At 44.7% G+C, this 23216-nt stretch overlaps 1 protein-coding gene across 1 annotated transcript in view; it reads right to left on the bottom strand.

Moving 5' to 3' along the window:
• The window catches only part of ntmt1 (N-terminal Xaa-Pro-Lys N-methyltransferase 1), a 34859-nt gene that overhangs the window by 7404 nt on the left and 4239 nt on the right, over positions 1 to 23216 (bottom strand). The window contains exons 3-4 of the mRNA XM_023960817.1: positions 539 to 616; positions 249 to 439 (exon numbers count right to left, since the gene is read on the bottom strand). The gene's annotated coding sequence lies outside the window, so the exon portion shown is untranslated. The remainder of the gene's footprint in view (positions 1 to 248; positions 440 to 538; positions 617 to 23216) is intronic.

Below are 23216 nucleotides of genomic sequence, written 5' to 3'. Positions count from 1 at the left end.
CTGGGCTGCAGCTCCGTCTGATCGCATTAAAACATGAATCCACCGGTTCGCACGTGGAACACACGAGCGCGTGCGCGTGGTCCCTGTTAATAGCCTCGGCGCGCTCGCGCTATCACGCGTTTACCGCCTCAGAAAGAACTTGAAGAAGTTGGTTTTGGAACCGTCCGAAGTGACAGCAGAACCGTCATTCATTTCATCTGAATAATGTGGGTCAGCCGGGTCAAGCCCGAACCTCCCTCCAGTCTGACCTTCAGTCCACGTCCCGGTCCGCTTCCACGAGCGTTTGCGGCGTGGTCGCTGTCGTCTCCCCCAGGCCGGCTGCCCTCACCCCGGGACTCACGCTTCCATTTCAGGAGCTCATCCAAAACCGTGCACTCTGACGTCATTTCCTTATTTAGACACCGCGGGAAGAACTGGCGACAGCGCCCCTGGTGGAGGTCTGTGGTGTGACACGCCGGAAACGAGCTTTTCGTGGTTAATGGGACATTTTTACGGTTAGTTTTTTATCAAAACATTTTCTGTGTAACTCCATTATTACGTCACATCCGCAGAAATGAGTTCAGGTGACTATGGAGGTCAGACCATCGCTGCTCCGCTTCCCTGCTGTTCTAGACATCTGTGGAAAAAAGGAAATACTTTACATTTACAACATGCATGTAGAAAATCCTTCACAGGGGTGAACCTCCACCGAGGGAACATATCAAGCTGAAATGTAGAGCGGGTGCATCCACCCGGGGGGCTATGAGTCCCCTACAGATGCACAGACCCCACCCTAAGACAGGGTCCAACTTTTACACATTTAAGAACTGCAAGTTTGCCTTGAATCCAACACCGATGCACTTTAAGGGCTGTGTCAAACAATGTAAAGACTGTTGGATCACAGTTGGACTGTTTCAGTATCAGAATTCATCAGTTGACGTGTCATTTTTGATGAACTGCTTAGAAACTCTCTATTTCAACCTTCAAACTGTTGTATTATCTGCTCATGTGCACTGTCCCTGCTCCATAAAAGAGAAATAAATGAAGACATGTCTCTGCTCAGTTTGGTGATAATATCCTTATTGACTTGGTTTGGTTTTTGTTGTTTCCCTCTGCGTTTGTGTCCTCTGGTTGTAATCACTCAAAGATTTTGTCAGATTTATGATGTCAAACAGTATTTTCTAATGTTCAACTCAGTTCCATGTTTTGTAATGTTTGGTAATGTTCTAATTGTTCGTGAGCTGCAGGAAATGACACATTCTAGTCAGGAGACCCATTGCAGGGCTATGAAGCATCTATGTGGAGACTCTGTTCCTGAACACCAACAATCCCACCAATACTGTACATCATTCTGCTATTTAAAACAATCATCTCAGATTTAAAAAAGTCTTTAGCCTATTATTTTCTAAAAGGTTAAGATAAAGATGAAATAACAAAAGAATGATGTCATAACTTAGAGAATTGCCCTCATCAGCATTCGTATGGTCTCAGATTTGCATCCATTGATCATAAATTCTACAACAACTTCACTTTGTTTGGGTAACACTGACGTCATCATTGCCTGCTTTCTTTACGGTTCCTGCTCTGTTCGTTCAGGGTTACATTCATTTTAAATTCTGATCCTTTGAATTAATCATAAATGCAACAATATTGCAACAATGAAGGTTTCCCCTCGTTTACCTGCTCCACAGGTCGTTAAATCGAATCAGCAGGTGATTCACATGTTTGGTGGGGTTTGATGTCAGATGCAGTTCCTGACTCAATCCTCTGCATTTGGTTTCAGCCAATTCCTGTGGTTATTGAATTATCCTCTGAGGTTGTGGAAAACATTTGGTTGTTTTCAGCTTTTTGGAAAACTATTAAATATATTTATTCTTTATGTCCTGGAGATTGTATTTACATCAGGTTACTATTTCCCCACAACATTTACCTTTTGAAAACTGAACAGGAAGCGGCCGGCCGTTCCAGGACTGAGGACAGCTTTGTAAAGTGACCACTGGAGGGCAGTGCAGCATTGGGGGCGACTAGCTTGGGTTCTGTGTGGGACCAAAGGCTTGACATTGCACTGATGCAGGGCTTTGCTATGCTTTAGTACCCATCATGCATCTGCAACCATCTGTCACATCAGCAGAGTTTTCATGAAGATGTCTCAGTGTCACTATGATGAATGCATCTATTTTGATTGTTTCTGACATGACCAATACAATATTTAACAAAATCTTTCATTTATCCAGTTTGTTTTTGCCCCTAGTAGACCCACAAGCCTTTAAAAGCTTTGTATAAGGTGCTTTCTGTGTTTGTCAGCATCATTAGACAGCAGTGAGGGGTGGTCCACAGAGGGAAGGGGGCAAGGTGGGGATGAGGTGCCCCCCAGCCTGGCAGGAAGAGCTGAAAACAGCTTATCTCTGTGTTGAAGTTTATGACATGTGGAGTGAAAACTTAGATGATCTAAATGTAAGTTCAGTCCTTTGTATAATACTGAAAAAAGTTTTATGGGAAATATTCTCCATTCACCTATCCGTCCACTTTCTCCTGCTTATCTGTGACCAAGCAACAGAGGCAGCAGTCTCAGCAAATATGTCCAGACCTTCCTTTAGCAGCCACTTCCTGCAGTTTTAATGGGGAATCCCAAGATCTTCCAAGACCATCCATCCATCGTCTCTCCAGCGTGTCCTGATCTTCCTCAGGCTGTTTAACCACTGTGACATGAACACCGACCCAGGGAGACGTCCAGGAAACTCTGACCCACAAGACTCATCTTAACTGTCTCCTCTCAATGGGAATTGGAGAAGAGGCTCCACTCTAAGCTCATTCCTGGTGACCAAGTTTTAAGGGAGTGTCCAGCCACCTTGCAGAGCTAACTTACATCCGTAATCTAGTTCTTCTGGTCATAACCCAGAGTTTGTGACCTCAAAAAGTGTTGGAACAAAGATCGACCTGTAAATTGAGAGCTTCACCTTCTGGCTCAGCTCCCCATTCACCCGAATGGACTGGTACAACAACCACCGGACAGCGGACACCAAACCAATCCCCTTGTCAATCTCACGCTCCGATCTTCCCTCAATTGTGACCAAGACCCCAAGATAAATGGCGTATACTTATGTAGCGGTTTATTACCTTCCTTAAAGGCCCAAACTACTTTGCAGTCCCAATCCCATTCACCCACGAACACACTGCTGAAGACTGGTGCCAACCGATAACCACCAGAGGAAACGTGGGGTTCAGTGTCTTACCCAAGGACACTTCGGCACATGGATGGGGAAGGCAGGAACCGAACCTGTAATCTTCTGATTAGAGGACGACCACCCTACCTCTGCACCACAGCCGCCCCGTTCAAGATACTTGACATCCTCCACTTGTGGCAGCACTTCTACATCTCCACTCTTTATCCTCTTCAACATTTTTCTCTTCATTAGTCCTTCCATCTTTCCATCACACTTGTTGAAGCTGTAAACACATTTGCATCTCTGTTCTTGCCTTATCCTTCCATGTTTCTCTGTCTCACCTCTATAGATCCAACTCCCCCTCCTTTATGACCAACCTGTCATGCACGCCCTTCCACCTTCACCTTGTGCTGCATCTTCCTGCATCTACTGTCTGCTGTCTTCCCAATGTCCCACTTTTCTTATCCAACCATACCCTCTTGAACGTCATTCCATCATCAAGTCTCAGTATCTGATTTCTTCATTTCTTCATTGGCTCGTCTCTGCTCCTGCTCCTACACCTGGCTGTGGGACCCCCCCCCCCCCCCTCTGGGTTGTCTGCCCCCCCCCCCAGCCGTCCCCACACTCCATCTGGATGGAGATCATCTGCTGGACTATATAAACATGTAGTTGTAGAGTTAGATAAGCTAATTCTTTTCTAAGAGTTCTGGTCCATCGTCTGTCCGTCCTGGGGGAGGATCCCTCCTTCATGTGGACACCCCTGAGGTTTCTTCTTTTTTTTAGGAGTGGTCCTTACAGAGGTGAGGTGGAGGGTCTAAGGGCAGGGATGCCAGTTTCGTTTGGACTGTTTGGTAGTTCAGTTTAGAATTTTCCTATTGAATTTGATGTGCATGTGCACCTAGCCCACTCCTCTTCACACTTTACACATCAGACTGCACGTAGACCTACCCGTGCAACTCCATCATCAAATTCCTGATGACACCGCTGTGGTCGGGCTCATGTCAGGGGAAGATGAGACTTACTGTAGGGATGAAGCCAGCAGGCAGGAAAAATGGTGTTCAGGAAACAACTTCCATCTGAACACCACAAAGACCAAAGAAATAATCCTGGACTTCAGGAAGAGGAGAGTGGACCCGCCCCCACTGTATATAAATGGGGTCAGCGTGGACAGGGTCCGCTCTGTCCGCTACCTGGGTGTGCAGATCACGGAGGACCTCTCCTGGACTGCAAACACCACAGCAGCAGTAGGGAAGGCCCAGCAGCGCCTCCACTTCCTGAGAATACTCAGGAGGAACAACCTGGAGAAGAAGCTGCTGGCGACCTTCACCATAGAGAGCATCCTGACGTCCTGCATCACAGCCTGGTATGCAGGATGCTCCACGTGGACAGGAAAGCGCTACAGAGGGTGATCAACCGGCTCCCCCCTGCCCAGCCTGAAGGACATCGCCAGCTCTCGCTGCAACAGCAGAGCCAGTCAAATCATCAAGGACCCCCACCATCCCAACCTTCACCTGTTCCAACTGCCACTGTCAGGCCGGCAGAACGGATCACACAAGACACTCACCATAGACTGAAGAACTGTTTCTTCCCCAGAGCATCAACATCCTGACAAAAAAACAACTGGAACAACTGTTACAATAACCATTATGTGCAATACATGCATGTAGGTATGAATATATGTAAATATCCATAGCTCCACAAATTATTTTATAGTTCTTCTCTTTTATCTCACATACATATATGTATATGTATATTACTTTATTTATATAGCAGCCTAAACAGCTGGAGAGCACCAGGATTTTTGTTGTCACATGCTTCTTGTGTAATGATGACAATAAAGGATTTCTGATTCTGATGTTTTTATGATGCTTTTGGTTTTATGTTTACTTTACAATTACCACTATGGAGCCCAGTGAGACGACTATTGTTGTAATATTGGCCTATATAAATACAATTGAATTGAATTTCACATGAAACACCAAGTCTCTTCCTCCCGGTCTCCCTGATCACTTTAGCTGTAGCTCTCCAGTCATCTGAAAGAACCTCCTGATTGTCCAAAGCCTGTTTCAATTTCTCCCTAAAAGCCTCACAGCACTCTTACTTCAACTTTTACCACTTGGTCCTCTGCTCTGCCCTTCATCTTCATTCTTCATCTTCCTCACCACCAGCGTGATCCTCATCCCACCTTCGTCTTCCATGCAGCTACACTCACCCTAGCAACAACTTTACAGCTGCTGATCTCTTTCAGACCACAATATCTGCACAGATGTGATGTGTGCTCCTTCCTCCTCACTGGGGTTTCATTTTATGCTCCTCTCTTCTCTGGATAAATGTCTTTACCTCAGTTTTCCTTTGGTAATAGGGATACCCTCAATCACCTCATTCATCTGTCCTTCTCAAAGTCACATCCTACCTGGGGGGGGGGGGGGGCATATCCACTGGCAACCTTCAATATCAATTCAATTCCATTTTATTTGTTTAGCCCAAAATCCCAACAGCAGTCGTCTCAATGGGCTAAGTACCGGTAATTGTAAAGTAAACATAAAATCAAAAGGATCATGAATGCATAGAGTTCAATAGGAAAATATCAAATTGAATTAACAAACAGACTAAGCTATACTGGCATCTCTGCCCTTAGACCCCCCTTCTCTGTAAGGAAAAACTCCTAAAAAAACAGATTCCGGTAAAAGCGAAGGAACCTCAGGGGTGTCCACATGAAGGAGGGATCCTCCCCCAGGACGGACAGGCGATTTACCAGAATTAACTTGTCTAACTCTACAACTACATGTTTAAATAGTCCAGCAGATGGGCTTCATCCAGATGGGGATGAGGGATGGCTGGGGGCGCGAGGCGAGCCAGAGGGGGGGTCCACAGCCAAGTGTAGGAGCAGAGATGAGCGTTACATCCCACCTTCAACTCCCAGCTTCAGAAGCATCGTCACCCTATCAGGCTCTCTGAAGCTGAAGAACATTTTTAGCAAAGTCCTCCTTCAGGACGTCTCCTTCATTCTGACCATGATAAAACAGCCTGAACCTGCTGTCAGTGTGCAGTAGAAGTCTTTCTCTAGACATCCACTTCCATTCTTTCTACCATGTCCACCAATTCTTCTCCTACGGCTTCTCCCTACATTTAGCCCTCCAAACGGAGAGTTTTGGAAAAATAGTGTCTTCGAATTTGGAGGACATCATCAACAGTCGCCGGTCATCTGCATTAGTGCAGAGCTGCAAGCGCTCGGAAAATACATAACAACATCAGTTTTAGAACTTTAAAATAGTCGTGCTAAAACAAAAAGTCATAACTTATATCTAAAGATAAACTTCTGCGCATCACAGCTCACCCACATAAAAAAAAGCGCTTCTCCTCTGTGGCACAGCGCGACACGGCGGAGGGCTCGGCATCCCAGTCCATTCGGGTGAATGGGGTGAGGGTTAACCTTTAATAAAACGATTTCGGCATACCCTACCCCTCCAGACGCCCCAACAATTGGAGGGGTGGGAGAAGCCGTGGGGTAGGGGGAAGGGTTCAGATTGGGCCTAAGTTCTTCACTCCAGTCAATCCTTTTTCCCCTCTTGAGTCTCCTTCTTTCCTCAACAGTGGTCCATTTTCCATCAGCACCCTGTAGGTCACCAGCACAGCTGTGCTGACCCGCTCTATGACCGGTCCAGCAGGAAGGTTCTGTTTGTGAGTGAAACAACTGATTTGACTTTGGTTTAACAACCCTCTGCATTTTTCCAGACTTGGAACACCACACCACAGTGGGCTCTCTGGAGCTGTGCTGATGATAAAAAGTAATTTTGAGGAAAAATGAAACCTCTTTACAGAGCTATTGAAAATTAATGCGGAAGCATCGGGTAAAATTTGACAGACTTCCACTGAAGCAAAAGAGAACATAGAAACATTCTTTTTCACTTGTGTGGCTTTGGAAGGGAGACAGACAAAGACAAAGCATTTAGAGTTTGGTGTTCTGTTCAGGTCCTATTGGAGAAGCATCAATGTGCTCAGCACTGAAATGAGATATTGATCCTTCTATCTTCTCTCTCCCTCTGCAATTCTGGCCGAGCAGAATTTCCCATTTTGTGATCCCTCCCTTTTTCTCTAGACCTCTGCTCTTCTCTCATAGGATTCACTCACAGATTCTTTCTAATGACGTTTTCTTGCCCCCATCACTTTTATACCCTTCTGCAAATTAAAAAAAGATGTAAATGTTGACTAGGCAATACAGCAGTAGTGTAATGAATGGATTACTTTGAGAATTCTGTTTGACATTCAGCCAAATGATTCAATAGTTCAAACAGAAACAAGTTTTAAATAATAATTCCATCGATAGTTTGATTTCTTTTGGATTGGTATGAATTATGACATTATTTGCAGTTAATGGTAGAAAATAATAATGGTAAGTAAATGTGGAATAATATGCTGGATGAACTTCAAGGACAGATATGTGTTAAGTGTAAAGAACATCATTGTTTGGTTGTTAAATACACGGTATCCTCCAACAGCTGTTCCTTCTGGATGCCAAGAAAAAAGCTGCAACGTGATTATATCAGAGGTTTGTGTCCCACTTGCTTTCCAGACATCCCTGTCCTACTTAGAGGTGGAATAAAGAAAAAGGTTGTTTAAGCAAAGTGGGACACTGAGAGGAGAGAAGACAGCAGACAGGATTACAGGGAGGGAGAGGGGCATCTGTGCAGGTGAGCCAAAGAAACCGATGGAAGGATTATGATGAGATATTTATCCCACCACGTTGAAAACAAAACTTTCTAAGTTGCAAATGAAAATATTAAACATTTGCTTTCAAAAACTTTTTTTTTTTGCATTCAACTTTTCTTTTCTGCTTTCAGAAATTTTTCTTTTGCTTTCAAAAACTTTTTTGTCAGAGAACATGTTAGAGAACACAGAGGAGAGGTGGAGATTATGGAGCAGGAGATAGTGAAGGCCACTAAGCGAGCTCCTTCTTGTTTACTGTGGTGACGGACAGACTGACAGATGGGGTTGGACAGGAATCTCTGTGGACCATCATGTTTGCAGATGACATTGTGATCTTTAGTGAGAACAGGTGGAGGACCATCTAGTGAGGTGGAGGTTTGTTCTGGTAACGAGAAGAATGAAAATCAGCTGCAGAAAGACAGAATATTTGTGTGTAAATGAGAGGAACTCAAGTGGAATGGTGATTTCACAGCAGTGTTTTTCAACCGCCGCACACTAGTGTGCCGTGGGAGATGGTCAGGTGTGCCGTGGGAAATTGCCCTCATTACCTGATCTTCCATTTTCCATCTCCAGGATATCAGCTTCAGCTCTGTGTTCATCCAAACAAGCCCTGATAAAACACTGAGGAGTTAGGAATATGAAAGATCATAAAATACTTTTTTCTTTGTGTTTATTTAATTAAATTAAAGACATTTTGATCAGAATGACGGTACTGCGATTTAGCCACAGCTACAGCTGTTTTCGGACAAGTCCCGCCCCTTTAACTGTCTCCGCCAATCATTCTTGGAGGCTTAATCACACATCATCAGTCTGACCAATCAGAAGTGGTTAAAGTCTTCACTTCCTTGTTCTGATTCTGCTCATAAAGTCTCTCAGTTCCACCAAAAATACCAGCTAAAGCTCGTCTTTAATGGTGTAGCTTTCCACAGAATCCGGTGTCAGACCGTGGAAACATTCCACTACAGTATGCTCGAGCATACTGTAGCGTGCTTTCCACCACTGCATTGACCCTTTGTATTTGGTGACGTGTGTCTTGGATGCAGCTGCTCGGCCATAGAAACCCATTCAATGAAGGTCTCTGCGTGCTGGACTTGGTCTAATCTGAAGGTCACATGACGTCTGGAGCTCTGCAGCAACTGACTGCAGAAAGTTGGTGACCTCTTTGTGCTTCAGCATCCATGACCCCTCTCCATCAGGTTACGTGGTCGACCACTTGGTGGCTGAGCTGCTGTTGCTCCCAAACTCTTCCATGTTGTTCTGATAGAGCTGACAGCTGACTGAGGAACATTTAGGACATTTCACCACTAGATTTGTTGCACAGGTGGCGTCCTATGACACTTCCTCTCTGGAATTCACCGAGCTTCTGAGAGCGTCCCATTCTTTTACAAATGTTTGTAGAAACAGTCTGCCTGCCTGAGGGTTTGATTGTATACACCTGTGACCAGGTGACTAGGACACCTGATTCTGATCGTTTGAATGGGGGAGCCAAGACTTTTCGTATTATAGTGTGTATTATAAGAGTCGCAGAGAGCATTGAAGTTTACAAGAAAAGGCTAAAGACCCATCTTTTTAACCTGGCTTTCAGCTAGTTTTTTACTATCTTTATTTATTTATCCATTTTATCATGTTTAATGAACTTACACTAGATTTTTAATGTGTTATTTTAACTATAATTGACCTTATTTCAATGTTTTATTGTTTATTGCTTTTATGAGCATGTTTACATTTTTATTCTCGTTTTTATCCCGGTGCTTCCTCAGTTGGGCCCTCTTCCTCTGGGTCGGCTGCCGTTCAGCCACTGCGGCTCTGGATGGGAACCTGCATCACTGCTTAGCTGTGGTGGAGTGGTCCCCGCCTGTGATGCTACATTTGGCTGGTCATGCGGCTGTTCACAGAGAGGGAGGTTCCAATTATTAGCGTTTCCAACATCTTTTTTTCATTCTCAGCCTGTTTCTCATTGTCTTTTCCCATCAGTTAGGGGGGTGGGAGGTGTGAAGAATTAGGGGGTTGTGTATAGGTACGGGGAGGGGGGCCCTATTTTTAAATTTATATTTTTGTGCTAGTTTATTTTCATTTTGATGCTTGTTTTTATATTATTTATTTTGTTTTGTTTTAAGGTAAAGCGCTTTGTGTTATACTTTTATATGAAAAGTGCTTTATAAATGAAGATTGATTGATTTATTGATTGATTGATTTATTGATGGATTGATTGATTGATTTTAAAAAATTGCCCCTCTCACCTTTCCGCTGGTGGTTTCTCCTCCAAGCTGGGGTCCTCTACCAGAGGCCTGGGAGCTTGAGGGTCCTGCAGGATCTTAGCTGTTCCTGTTCTTTTCTGGACTGAGAGGTCTGTGGTCTTTCCAGGTATCTGTTGTAGCCACTCCTCCAGCTTGGGGGTTACTGCCCCGAGTGCTCCAATTACCACAGGCACCACTGTCACCTTCACTTTCCATGCTTTCTCCAGTTCTTCTCTGAGTCCCTGGTATTTCTCCAGTTTCTCATGTTCCTTCTTCCTGATGTTCCCATCCTTGGCACTGCCACATCCACCACAACGGCTTTCCTCTGTTCTTTATCCACCACTACAATGTCTGGTTGGTTCTCCGTCACCATCCTATCAGTCAGGATCTGGAAGTCCCACAGGATCTTTGCCCTCTCATTCTCTACCACCTTCAGAGGTGTTTCCCATTTTGACCTTGGGGTTTCCAGTTCATATTCTGCACACATGTTCCTGTATATTATTCCAGCCACTTGATTGTGGCGCTCCATGTATGCTTTACCTGCCAGCATCTTACACCCTGCAGTTATGTGCTGGATTGTTTCAGGCAATTATCCTCCAGCACTGTATCCTCTGCTCTCCATTGTCTGAGACATTCACTGAGCACACTGTCAGTTGGGGCCTTGAGCTTGATGTACTCATGCATCTTGGATGTTTCATCCTGGATAGTGGCTTCAACGCTCACTAGTCCTCGACATCCTTCCTTGCGGCTAGCATACAGTCTCAGGGTGCTGGATTTGGGATGCAACCCTCCGTGCATGGTGAGGAGCTTTGGTGTTTTAACATTCATGGTCTGTATCTCTTCCTTTGGCCATCTCTATCTCTATCTCTTCAAGGACAAGGAAGACAAAGATAGATAGATAGATAGATAGATAGATAGATAGATAGATAGATAGATAGATAGATAGATAGATAGATAGATAGATAGATAGATAGATAGATAGATAGATAGATAGATAGATAGATAGATAGATAGATAGATAGATAGATAGATAGATAGACAGATAGATAGATATGATACATGATATGTACACATGATACATGCCTACTGGCTAAAGAAACTCACCGCACTCCACGAACGCTTGGCAACACAAATGAACCAGCTGCTAAGAGATGGGACTCACCCCGAATGGCTAACGGAAGGGCGAACGATCCTGATCCAGAAGGATCCTTCAAAGGGTGCAGTCCCATCCAACTACCGGCCAATAACCTGTCTCTGCACAACATGGAAGCTCATGTCAGGCATCATTGCAACCAAGATAAATAGGCACATGGATCAATTCACGAGTAACACACAGAAGGGCATTGGTAGAGACTCCAAAGGAGCCAAACACCAACTCCTGGTCGACAGAACAGTCGCCCAAGACTGCAAGTCACGACACACCAACCTGTGCACAGCCTGGATTGATTACAAGAAGGCCTATGACTCAATGCCACACACATTGATCACTGAATGCTTGGAGCTGTACAACATCAACAGGACTCTAAGAGCCTTCATAGGAAACTCCATGAAGCCGTGGAAAACCACCCTTGAAGCCAATGGAAGCCACTTGCACAAGTGTCCATCAAATGTGGGATATACCAAGGTGATGTTCTGTCCCCACTGCTGTTCTGCATAGGTCTGAACCCCCTCAGCCAAATAATCAACAAGACTGGCTATGGATACCGACTCAGAAATGGGGCCAACATCAGTCACCTCCTATACATGGATGACATCAAGCTATATGCTAAGAGCGAGACATTGACTCCCTGATCCACACCACCAGGATCTACAGTACTGACACTGGGATGTCATTCGGGCTCTAGAAATGCAGCCGGATGGTGACAAAGAGAGGCAAGGTAGTCCACACAGGAGGGGTCTCACTCCCAGAAGGAACAATAACAGACATTGAGGACAGTTACAAGTACCTTGGAATTCCACAGGCAAATGGCAACCTGGAGCAGGCAACAAGGAAAGCTGCAACAGCTAAATACCTCCAACGAGTAAGGCAAGTCCTGAGAAGCCAGCTCAAAGGCAAAAATAAGACCCGGGCAACAAACAGCTACGCACTGCCAGTTATCAGATACCCTGCAGGAATAATAAGATGGCCAAAGGAAGAGATACAGACCACCGATGTTAAAACACCAAAGCTCCTCACCATGCATGGAGGGTTCCATCCCAAATCCAGCACCCTGAGACTGTATGCTAGCCGCAAGGAAGGAGGCGGAGGACTAGTAAGCGTTGAAGGCACTATCCAGGATGAAACATCCAAGATGCATGAGTACATCAAGCTCAAGGCCCCAACTGACAGTGTGCTCAGTGAATGTCTCAGGCAATGGAGAGCAGAGGATACAGTGCTGGAGGACAGATCCTCATGGGAGGACAAACCCCTGCATGGGATGTACCACCGGACCATAACTGAAGTGGCTGATATCAAGAAGTCCTACCAATGGCTAGAAAGGGCTGGCCTACAGGACAGCACTGAAACACTCATCCTGGAAGCCCAGGAACAGGCCCTGAGCACCAGAGCCATAGAGGCTCAGATCTACCACACCAGACAAGACCCAAGGTGTAGATCTACCACACCAGACAAGACCCACGGTGTAGATCTACCACACCAGACAAGACCCAAGGTGTAGATCTACCACACCAGACAAGACCCAAGGTGTAGATCTACCACACCAGACAAGACCCAAGGTGTAGATCTATCACACCAGACAAGACCCAAGGTGTAGGCTGTGCGAAGAGGCGCCTGAAACAATCCAGCACATAACTGCAGGGTGTAAGATGCTGGCAGGTAAAGCATACATGGAGCGCCACAATCAAGTGGCTGGAATAATATACAGGAACATGTGTGCAGAATATGAACTGGAAACCCCAAGGTCAAAATGGGAAACACCTCTGAAGGTGGTAGAGAATAAGAAGGCAAAGATCCTGTGGGACTTCCAGATCCAGACTGATAGGATGGTGATGGAGAACCAACCAGACATTGTAGTGGTGGATAAAGAACAGAGGAAAGCCGTTGTGGTGGATGTGGCAGTGCCAAGGATGGGAACATCAGGAAGAAGGAACATGAGAAGCTGGAGAAATACCAGGGACTCAGAGAAGAACTGGAGAAAGCCAGTTTATTTTTATTTTCTAATTAAGTTTCCATGACCATTTAATGTTTGGGTTTATAATCATACTTTTAGACACAAACAAAAAATAAAAAATATAGAATGTAGGTATTATGTCCCTGCATGGCCTGTATTCTTAACAAAATCCACAGGTCAAAGGAAAAGTCTATGGATGTTTCCTGCAGACCGCTATCTGTGTAACTGATTCACATAAAGCAGCAGATTTTTTGTGGACTTTTCATTTCCAAAACAGAGGTTCTGAAAGAAATCAAACAATTTATGAAAGCTTGCAGAGAAAGAAATAAACCCCCCCTTGCACCCCCACCTCCCATCTTTTCCCTTTCTCTCCCTTTCTATCTCCCTTGAGCTCACCTTCACTCATCACCTCATCTATTTCTTCCCCCTCTGTTGCTAGGCAACAGAAAGGAAGAGCACCACTTGGAAATTTACAGCCCGCAGGAAAAGATTACAGAAAAAACACATAGAACTGTGATGAACAAGTTACGGCAACATAAAGAAAATAATATAATCATGTAATTTTAACGGATATTTTGAAGTCAGGCACAGAATAGATTCATCACCCATGGGATAGGTTCCCAAATCAGGAGCACCTAGAATCTAATATAATGAGTGTGAAAAGGTTAAAGAAAGGTGGTCTGGCAGTGGAATATGATTGGCCCTCATTAAATGTTTAAAATATACCAAATGTTTAAAATACATGTCAACTGTGATATTATGTTTACAGTAAAGACAGAGATTAGACTGTGAAGTTGGTATTTTAGACATTGGTGATGTCGTCTTTATCAACTTTTTACTGATCTCCTCCCTTGTTGACACAACTATCCCCATCTCCTCTTTAGCTGTTTTTGAATCTGCAGCCTTTAAACCAAATTACTCGTCATATCAGGTTCACCTTCAGTTTGATCTTGCAGATTTTTAGCTAAGTCCGTCCTGCCTTATGTTCTTAAGATTGTTAACATTGGAGAATGGCGTTGTAGCTGTGTGACCTCTGTTAAGCATGCAGGGATTCAGCCACTGAAAAGCGTGGCATAGATTTTACTGAACTTTTATATTTTTAGATTATTTTTTTATTTCTGTTGAGATTCTTCTATTACGCCTTTCTGGGTCGTTTGTACTCAACTGTAGTGATTGTTTAATGTCTAATTATCTGGAGGTTTTCAGTCAGGATCTAAAGATCAATACAATGCTAAACCAATGATGCAGAAGATTTAATGATAGTCTTCTGTCAACAAACTCAGATCACACTACAATCCTGGTGCTTCTTGATCTGACATTGACCATTGGGAAGAGAAAAGTTAACTTAAAGGAGGAGTTTGTTAGAAGCGCTGTGGCGGTGAAATGACTGTCAGATTCTGGAGCAGAAGGAGAAGTTCTGTTTGAACCTTGATAAAGTCATGATGAGCATTTCTACAAGTGAGAGTTGTCATTGGCGCAGATTTTAATGGACATGTTGGTGCAGGAAACAGAGATGATGAGGAGGTGATGAAGTGGTGATGAGGAGGTGATGAAGAGCTGATGGCCAGGTTTGTTATCCGGGAGAGGAACGTAAAAGGACAGATGGTTTGGTTTAGCAACAAAGATGGAAATGGCTCTAGTGAAAGTGTTCTTTGAGAGGAGACAGGAACATAGGATGACCTATAAGAGTAGAAGCACAGGTAGACCACATCTTGTGTAGACGGTGTAATCTGCAGGAGATCAGAGACTGCAAAGGAGTGGTGGGATAGTGTTTCCAGACAGCAGAGGATGGCGCTGTGAGGGATGACTCTGTTGATAAAGAAGATGAAGAAAGAAAGGGCAAAGGCAGAGAAGAGGACAAACTGGTGGAAGCTGAAAGAGGAAGAATGTTGCAGGACTTCTAAGAAGCAGCTGAAACAGACTCTGGGTAGTCAGGAGGTTCTCCCAGATGACTGGAGAACTACAGCCGATGAGATCAGGGACGCATGAAGGAGTGTCCTTGGTGGTGGCATGAGGAGGTGCAGGAGTGTATATTGAGTAAGAGGCTTGCAAAGAAGAAGTGGGACAGAGAGATGGGAAGGAGATGCAGTTGGTTAGGGTGATTAAGGATTGGGATGGTAATGTACTGACAGGAGTCAGCAGAGTCGTGAAAAGATGGAGAGAATACTTTGAAGAGTTAATGAATAAAAAAATGAGAGCTAAGAAACAACAGAGGAGATGACTGCCCTGGAGCAGAAAGTAAGAAAGATTAGGAAGGGTGAAGTGGGGGGAGGGGGGCATTGAAGAGGATGAAGAGCAGAAAGGCACTTGGTCCTGATGATACACCTGTGGAGGAATGGAAGTGTATAGGAGAGATGGCAGTGAGGTTTCTGACTGGTTTGTTCTACAGGATCTTAGGTGTTGAGAAGACGTCTGAGGAATGGAGGAGAAGTGGGATGGCGTCCACTTTTTGGAATAAAGGAGATGTGCAGAGCTATTGGAACTACAGAGGAATAAAGCTGATGAAAAGGCTAGACTGAGATGGTTGGGACATGTCCAGAGGAGAGACGGTGAAGCTATGGTTATGCTGAGTCTGGAGCTGCCAGAGGTCTAGAGGAAAACCAGAGAGGAGGTTTCTGGATGCAGAGAAGGAAGACATGAAAGTAGCTGCTAGAGGATGTAGAAGACATGAATGTAGCTGCTGGTAGAGGATGTAGAAGACATGAAGGTAGTTGCTTGTAGAGGATGATGAAGACATGAAAGTAGCTGCTGGTAGAGGATGATGAAGACATGAAGGTAGTTGTTTGTAGAGGATGATGAAGACATGAAGGTAGCTGCTGGTAGAGGATGTAGAAGACATGAAGGTAGTTGCTGGTAGAGGATGATGAAGACATGAAGGTAGCTGCTGGTAGAGGATGATGAAGACATGAAGGTAGTTGTTTGTAGAGGATGATGAAGACATGAAGGTAGCTGCTGGTAGAGGATGTAGAAGACATGAAGGTAGTTGCTGGTAGAGGATGATGAAGACATGAAGGTAGCTGCTGGTAGAGGATGATGAAGACATGAAGGTAGCTGCTGGTAGAGGATGTAGGAGATATGAAGGTAGTTGCTGGTAGAGGATGATGAAGACATGAAGGTAGCTGCTGGTAGAGGATGATGAAGACATGAAGGTAGCTGCTGGTAGAGGATGTAGGAGATATGAAGGTAGCTGCTGGTAGAGGATGTAGAAGACATGAAGGTAGCTGCTGGTAGAGGATGTAGGAGATATGAAGGTAGTTGCTGGTAGAGGATGATGAAGACATGAAGGTAGCTGCTGGTAGAGGATGTAGAAGACATGAAGGTAATTGCTGGTAGAGGATGATGAAGACATGAAGGTAGCTGCTGGTAGAGGATGTAGGAGATATGAAAGTAGCTGCTGTTGGAGGATGATGAAGATATGAAGGTAGTTGCTGGTAGAGGATGTAGAAGACATGAAGGTAGCTGCTGGTAGAGGATGTAGAAGACATGAAGGTAACTGCTGGTAGATGATGATGATGACATGAAGGTAGCTGCTGGTAGAGGATGATGAAGACATGAATGTAGCTGCTGGTAGAGGATGTAGAAGACATGAAGGTAACTGCTGGTAGATGATGATGATGACATGAAGGTAGCTGCTGGTAGAGGATGATGAAGACATGAAGGTAGCTGCTGGTAGAGGATGTAGGAGATATGAAGGTAGTTGCTGGTAGAGGATGTAGAAGACATGAAGGTAATTGCTGGTAGAGGATGATGAAGACATGAAGGTAGCTGCTGGTAGAGGATGTAGGAGATATGAAGGTAGTTGCTGGTAGAGGATGTAGAAGACATGAAGGTAACTGCTGGTAGAGGATGAAGAAGACATGAAGGTAACTGCTGGTAGATGATGATGATGACATGAAGGTAGCTGCTGGTAGAGGATGATGAAGACATGAAGGTAGCTGCTGGTAGAGGATGTAGAAGACAAGAAAGTAGCTGATGGTAGAGGACGTAGAAGACAAGAAGGTAGTTGCTGGTAGAGGATGTAGAAGACATGAAGGTAGTAGCTGGTAGAGGATGTAGAAGACATGAAGGTAGTTGCTTGTAGAGGATGTAGAAGACATGAAGGTAGTTGCTGGTAGAGGATGTAGAAGACATGAAGGTAGCTGCTGGTAGAGGATGATGAAGACATGAAGGTAGCTACTGGTAGAGGATGTAGAAGACATGAAGGTAGCTGCTGGTAGAGGATGATGAAGACATGAAGGTAGTTGTTTGTAGAGGATGATGAAGACATGAAGGTAGTTGCTTGTAGAGGATGTAGAAGACATGAAGGTAGTTGCTGGTAGAGGATGATGAAGACATGAAGGTAGCTGCTGGTAGAGGATGTAAAAGACATGAAGGTAGTTGCTGGTAGAGGATGATGAAGACATGAAGGTAGCTGCTGGTAGAGGATGTAGAAGACATGAAGGTAGTTGCTTGTAGAGGATGTAGAAGACATGAAGGTAGTTGCTGGTATAGGATGAAGAAGACATGAAGGTAGTTGCTGGTAGAGGATGATGAAGACATGAAGGTAGCTGCTGGTAGAGGATGATGAAGACATGCAAGTAGCTGCTGGTAGAGGATGGAGAAGACAAGAAGGTAGCTGATGGTAGAGGATGTAGAAGACAAGAAGGTAGTTGCTGGTAGAGGATGTAGAAGACATGAAGGTAGTAGCTGGTAGAGGATGTAGAAGACATGAAGGTAGTTGCTTGTAGAGGATGTAGAAGACATGAAGGTAGTTGCTGGTATAGGATGTAGAAGACATGAAGGTAGCTGCTGGTAGATGATGATGATGACATGAAGGTAGCTGCTGGTAGAGGATGATGAAGACATGAAGGTAGCTGCTGGTAGAGGATGATGAAGACATGAAGGTAGCTGCTGGTAGAGGATGTAGAAGACATGAAGGTAGTTGCTTGTAGAGGATGTAGAAGACATGAAGGTAGTTGCTGGTATAGGATGAAGAAGACATGAAGGTAGTTGCTGGTAGAGGATGATGAAGACATGAAGGTAGCTGCTGGTAGAGGATGATGAAGACATGCAAGTAGCTGCTGGTAGAGGATGGAGAAGACAAGAAGGTAGCTGATGGTAGAGGATGTAGAAGACAAGAAGGTAGTTGCTGGTAGAGGATGTAGAAGACATGAAGGTAGTAGCTGGTAGAGGATGTAGAAGACATGAAGGTAGTTGCTTGTAGAGGATGTAGAAGACATGAAGGTAGTTGCTGGTATAGGATGTAGAAGACATGAAGGTAGTTGCTGGTAGAGGATGATGAAGACATGAAGGTAGCTGCTGGTAGAGGATGTAGAAGACATGAAGGTAGTTGCTGGTAGAGGATGATGAAGACATGAAGGTAGCTGCTGGTAGAGGATGTAGAAGACATGAAGGTAGTTGCTTGTAGAGGATGTAGAAGACATGAAGGTAGTTGCTGGTAGAGGATGATGAAGACATGAAGGTAGCTGCTGGTAGAGGATGTAGAAGACATGAAGGTAGTTGCTTGTAGAGGATGTAGAAGACATGAAGGTAGTTGCTGGTATAGGATGATGAAGACATGAAGGTAGCTGCTGGTAGAGGATGATGAAGACATGAAGGTAGCTGCTGTAGAGGATGAGAAGACATGAAGGTAGTGCTGGTAGAGGATGGAGAAGACATGAAGGTAGCTGCTGGTAGAGGATGTAGAAGACAAGAAGGTAGTTGCTGGTAGAGGATGTAGAAGACATGAAGGTAGCTGCTGGTAGAGGATGATGAAGACATGAAGGTAGTTGTTTGTAGAGGATGTAGAAGACATGAAGGTAGTTGCTGGTAGAGGATGATGAAGACATGAAGGTAGCTGCTGGTAGAGGATGATGAAGACATGAAGGTAGCTGCTGGTAGAGGATGTAAGAGATATGAAGGTAGTTGCTGGTAGAGGATGTAGAAGACATGAAGGTAGCTGCTGGTAGAGGATGTAGAAGACATGAAGGTAGCTGATGGTAGAGGATGTAGGAGATATGATGATAGCTGCTGGTAGAGGATGTAGAAGACATGAAGGTAGCTGCTGGTAGAGGATGTAGAAGACATGAAGGTAGCTGCTGGTAGAGGATGTAGAAGAAGACATGAAGGTAACTGCTGGTAGAGGATGATGAAGACATGAAGGTAGCTGCTGGTAGAGGATGTAGAGATATGAAGGTAGTTGCTGGTAGAGGATGTAGAAGACATGAAGGTAATTGCTGGTAGAGGATGTAGAAGACATGAAGGTAGCTGATGGTAGAGGATGTAGGAGATATGATGATAGCTGCTGGTAGAGGATGTAGAAGACATGAAGGTAGCTGCTGGTAGAGGATGTAGAAGACATGAAGGTAGCTGCTGGTAGAGGATGTAGAAGACATGAAGGTAACTGCTGGTAGATGATGATGAATGACATGAAGGTAGCTGCTGGTAGAGGATGATGAAGACATGAAGGTAGCTGCTGGTAGAGGATGTAGGAGATATGAAGGTAGTTGCTGGTAGAGGATGTAGAAGACATGAAGGTAGCTGCTGGTAGAGGATGTAGAAGACATGAAGGTAGCTGATGGTAGAGGATGTAGGAGATATGATGATAGCTGCTGGTAGAGGATGTAGAAGAGGATGGAGAGGGTAGCTGCTGGTAGAGGATGTAGAAGACATGAAGGTAGCTGCTGGTAGAGGATGTAGAAGACATGAAGGTAGCTGCTGGTAGAGGATGTAGAAGACATGAAGGTAACTGCTGGTAGATGATGATGATGACATGAAGGTAGCTGCTGGTAGAGGATGATGAAGACATGAAGGTAGCTGCTGGTAGAGGATGTAGGAGATATGAAGGTAGTTGCTGGTAGAGGATGTAGAAGACATGAAGGTAATTGCTGGTAAAGGATGTAGGAGACATGAAGGTAGCTGCTGGTAGAGGATGAAGAAGACATGAAGGTAACTGCTGGTAGATGATGATGATGACATGAAGGTAGCTGCTGGTAGAGGATGTAGAAGACATGAAGGTAGTTGCTTGTAGAGGATGTAGAAGACATGAAGGTAGTTGCTTGTAGAGGATGATGATGACATGAAGGTAGCTGCTGGTAGAGGATGTAGAAGACATGAAGGTAGTTGCTGGTAGAGGATGTAGAAGACATGAAGGTAGCTGCTGGTAGAGGATGTAGAAGACATGAAGGTAGCTGCTGGTAGAGGATGTAGAAGACATGAAGGTAGTTGCTGGTAGAGGATGATGAAGACATGAAGGTAGCTGCTGGTAGAGGATGTAGAAGACATGAAGGTAGTTGCTGGTAGAGGATGTAGAAGACATGAAGGTAGTTGCTGGTAGAGGATGATGAAGACATGAAGGTAGCTGCTGGTAGAGGATGATGAAGACATGCAAGTAGCTGCTGGTAGAGGATGGAGAAGACAAGAAGGTAGCTGATGGTAGAGGATGTAGAAGACAAGAAGGTAGTTGCTGGTAGAGGATGTAGAAGACATGAAGGTAGCTGCTGGTAGAGGATGATGAAGACATGAAGGTAGTTGTGTGTAGAGGATGTAGAAGACATGAAGGTAGTTGCTGGTAGAGGATGATGAAGACATGAAGGTAGCTGCTGGTAGAGGATGATGAAGACATGAAGGTAGCTGCTGGTAGAGGATGTAAGAGACATGAAGGTAGCTGCTGGTAGAGGATGTAGAAGACATGAAGGTAGCTGATGGTAGAGGATGTAGGAGATATGATGATAGCTGCTGGTAGAGGATGTAGAAGACATGAAGGTAGCTGCTGGTAGAGGATGTAGAAGACATGAAGGTAGCTGCTGGTAGAGGATGTAGAAGACATGAAGGTAACTGCTGGTAGATGATGATGATGACATGAAGGTAGCTGCTGGTAGAGGATGTAGGAGATATGAAGGTAGTTGCTGGTAGAGGATGTAGAAGACATGAAGGTAATTGCTGGTAGAGGATGTAGAAGACATGAAGGTAGCTGATGGTAGAGGATGTAGGAGATATGATGATAGCTGCTGGTAGAGGATGTAGAAGACATGAAGGTAGCTGCTGGTAGAGGATGTAGAAGACATGAAGGTAGCTGCTGGTAGATGATGATGATGACATGAAGGTAGCTGCTGGTAGAGGATGATGAAGACATGAAGGTAGCTGCTGGTAGAGGATGTAGGAGATATGAAGGTAGTTGCTGGTAGAGGATGTAGAAGACATGAAGGTAGCTGATGGTAGAGGATGTAGGAGATATGATGATAGCTGCTGGTAGAGGATGTAGAAGGCATGAAGGTAGCTGCTGGTAGAGGATGTAGAAGACATGAAGGTAGCTGCTGGTAGAGGATGTAGAAGACATGAAGGTAACTGCTGGTAGATGATGATGATGACATGAAGGTAGCTGCTGGTAGAGGATGATGAAGACATGAAGGTAGCTGCTGGTAGAGGATGTAGGAGATATGAAGGTAGTTGCTGGTAGAGGATGTAGAAGACATGAAGGTAATTGCTGGTAAAGGATGTAGGAGACATGAAGGTAGCTGCTGGTAGAGGATGAAGAAGACATGAAGGTAACTGCTGGTAGATGATGATGATGACATGAAGGTAGCTGCTGGTAGAGGATGTAGAAGACATGAAGGTAGTTGCTTGTAGAGGATGTAGAAGACATGAAGGTAGTTGCTTGTAGAGGATGATGATGACATGAAGGTAGCTGCTGGTAGAGGATGTAGAAGACATGAAGGTAGTTGCTTGTAGAGGATGTAGAAGACATGAAGGTAGTTGCTGGTAGAGGATGTAGAAGACATGAAGGTAGCTGCTGGTAGAGGATGTAGAAGACATGAAGGTAGCTGCTGGTAGAGGATGTAGAAGACATGAACCAAACAGTAATATTTTACTGTTTGGTTGAAGTAGCTCATACAGTATAAGTCTAGTACAAAAAATCTACTAAATCAAATAATAAATGGATTTTCCTGCTTGTCCTTCTGCTGATTCCCTGGGAGCTGCTTAATTGCTATGTGTCTATGCATGCTAATGCTGAGACCCAGCTCCGTTTGCCCATCGTAGGATGTATGTGTACCCTCAGGAAAATGTCTACATATGATTTATCTTCCCTCAGTAATGAGGCTCCATTTTATGCAAGTAAAATTCATCCATATCTCTGTGCAGCCTGTTTTTTCTCTGCTCTGTTTTTGAATCTCTTTTCTTCCTTGTGGCAAGCACAGCAGCAGCGGCAGCTTTCCCATCGCCTGTGTGTCACCTCCTCACACTCCCTCCCCTCCACCCCCCGCTGCTTCCTTCCACCCTCTCTTTTCACTGTGTTTGCAGATGAAACGGGCAGTCTGCCAGTTTTTCCATATTTCTTGGCAGCAAAGTGGCTAGCAAACTTCCTGGGGAGGGGGAGCAGTGGGTGTGGGGTAGGGGGTTAGGCTCACTAAAGGTTACATTTGCACAATGTGTCTGTGGAAAAAAAACAGCAAAGAAGCAAAGAGGGAGTGAGAAGAGAGAAGGAAAAAAGAAACAGATGAAAATGCAGGGCTGCATCAGCTTAAAGACTCCCTTGTTCAGGGGTAATGGAAAAAGCCCTCTGGGGGAATATTCAGTGTGCAGGGGTATTGAATTGCATGCCGTCTCTCCTTCTCTTTCCCCTTTTGTCCTTCTTCTCTGGAATGTGTCTCAGACATACACACCTGCCTTACCTTGTCTCTGCGTGTGTGGAAGTCATCTGTGAGGCAACAGATTTGGTGTTGGCGAGGTGGAGGAAACACGGCAGTTAGGCACATTTGTGTGTCAGGTTGTTCCTGCTGTTGTGTATACCAATAAATAATCCCAAAATACTGAGAGTTTTGCTACACTGTCAGGACTGACTGAGGGAAGGAGGAGACATGGAGAAAAAGCCAAACAGAAAACAAACACCTGAACTGTTCAGTCCTACCTGTGTCTGTCAGGCATAACAAAGGGAATAAACTAAAGGATCGTTTTCAGAGAGGATGCAAAACAGCATGTTGTGTGTGTGGGGTGGGGTGGGGGGCTGTGGTGCAGCTGTACGGCGGTCTACCTCTGCTCGG

The sequence above is a fragment of the Oryzias latipes genome, chromosome 12 (genome assembly GCF_002234675.1).
Source record: "Oryzias latipes chromosome 12, ASM223467v1".
NCBI classification, from domain to species: domain Eukaryota; kingdom Metazoa; phylum Chordata; class Actinopteri; order Beloniformes; family Adrianichthyidae; genus Oryzias; species Oryzias latipes.
Note: the sequence above shows the minus strand (reverse complement) of the source record. Positions and strands in the feature narration are given on the sequence as shown.